The following is a 2,288-nucleotide window of genomic DNA, read 5'->3' as shown; positions in this document are numbered from 1 at the left end:
CCTCCAGCCACCCTTCCTGAAGCAGTAGACCCTCCATCCTCTACCCTCTTTCTAGACCCTGCTTGTTTCTCTATTGTATTGGGTTGGTGGTGTTCAGCCTCAAAATGGTTGTAAGCACCAATAAGATAATTCCATTTGGTAACCTTGGGTTGGCTAATTAGTGTATGAAGAGTCCTAATCTGAAGCAACCCCTTGGGCCTGGTTAAAGGCACAAGAAGATGAGAAGTAATTTTTTTTTTTGAGACAGAGTCTCACTATGTTGCCCTTGGTAGAGTGCCATGGCATCACAGCTCACAGCAACCTCCAACTCTTGTCCTTAAGTTTTGCTCTTGCCTCAGCCACCCAAGTAGCTGGGACTACAGGCACCCGACACATTGCCTAACTATTTTTTTATTGTTGTAGTTGTCATTGTTGTTTGGCAGGCCAGGTTCAAACCCACTAGCCCCAGTGTGTATGGTTGGTGCTCTAGCTGCTGAGCTATAGGTGCTGAGCTAGGAGAAGTAATTTTTGACTGGTGAAATTCGTGGTGGTTAGAGTAGGGAGGGCGAGTTACACTCTTTGCTGGGTTCAGTGCTGAGAACGATGTGGGCTCTTTATTCAAAAAGAAGGAAAAAGGGTCATTAAAGATACTAAAACGTAATAGTGTTTCCTTTCTTCCATAGCCTCCCTCTTGACCTGCCATGGTGTTTTAAATTTGCTAATCTATACCATACTCCCTCAATCACAGGGGTCCACGAGGGTACAGAGGATCCTGGGTACTCAGACAGGAGTGTGGGGTCTTGTTCTGGGTATTCACTTGCCCACAGAGCCCACAGGTCCAGCTTTCCTTCTTGCCAGCCATTGGCCCAGTGCTGGGGGTGGATAAATTGAACTGAATTTCTCCTCTTTTCATGGGCTGACCGCCTAGCCCATGATGGGTGTGTGACCCCAGGACTATTACCACCTGTGCTCTGGGACATGCTAGTGACCTGATTGGATAGGGTAAGAGGCTTGACGCTGCTACACTGGCAGCTGTGGCACCACCAACTTGTGTTAGGGACAGCCACTGCCATGTCCAACCCAGAAATAAACAGCAAGGGCCCTTGCAATGACCCTGGCAATCCCCATGTTCATGCCCTTACCCCTAGTGGGGGCAAAGGGTTGCAAGGACCACCGGGTGGGATAGAGTGGGGAGAGGGAAGCCAGCTGGGGGCAACGGCACCAGGGCATGAGGGAATAGAAAGGTGAGAACCTACCTGCCTGGTGACTGCAGGACACTGGATGTGGTGCCAAGCACATGTCCATTGTCCCTTTGGACTTCACTCACTCTTGGTTAAGAATTTCAGTATGGTGACTGCAGATCATTAATGTCTAAGTGTGAGCCTTTCTCCATGTGCTGCTGCAGTCACAGGAAGCCCATGAAGCTGCCCCTGAGGGTATGTTGGGGGGCTGCACATCTCTGCCTCAGCAGACAGTGTAGAGGAAATGGGAACCTAACTGTTGGCAACATGGCAGGGCTCAGGGCTCCTATACAAAGCTTGTGGCCTTTGTCCTAAGTGCACTGGAGGGCTGTCTTTCATTGCCAGAGGCTGCCCCTTACACCGGAGGACAGAGGGCCCTGCCTGTGGGAAGGCCGAGGACTTTCACTTGGTAGTAAACTGTCTGTGCACAGTTGGAATTGGATCTAGATTTGCTCACACAGTGCCCTACCTGCAGCCCGGTTATAGCAGTGCGAGTGTGCATAGCCCCCACCTGCTCTTAACCCCTGAACCCTGCTGATATTCTAAAAAGAAACCTGAAGAAGAATTGGTGAGGCAGTTTTGCAGCATCTTCCTAACTTCTCTCAATTTGTAATTATAGCAGAACGTCCATAGCTTATCACCTTCCTACATTGACTACCTCTTTAAATTGACCTAATTTTTATAGACTGGACATGCACCACGTGTACATATCAGTACTTGAGGCCTGGTTCCGTATGTTGACCACCTCAGTATGTTGACCAGTTTGTTACAGTCCCTTGGGTGGTCAACTTACAGAGGTTCTACTGTAGTTTAAATCTCTCTTTGTTTACTATGCATGGTCAGTCTGTTTTTTGTCTTGTCTTGAGGGCAATAGCTTGGCTGTTTACTACTGTGTCCATGGGCCTCAGTATGGCATCTTGTACCTTCTGGTGAACATTTAGTTTGCCATGGCTGGAAGAGAGGGGAAGCAAGTTTCACATATGTCCCTAAGAACCAACCAACCTGCCTATGTTATGTCTATGAGTTCACATCTAGTGTCATCTTTAAGTTGCACGAAACATTTGAATA

This window comes from Nycticebus coucang, chromosome 8 (assembly GCF_027406575.1).
Source record: "Nycticebus coucang isolate mNycCou1 chromosome 8, mNycCou1.pri, whole genome shotgun sequence".
Taxonomy (NCBI): domain Eukaryota; kingdom Metazoa; phylum Chordata; class Mammalia; order Primates; family Lorisidae; genus Nycticebus; species Nycticebus coucang.
This window is presented reverse-complemented; position numbering follows the sequence as displayed.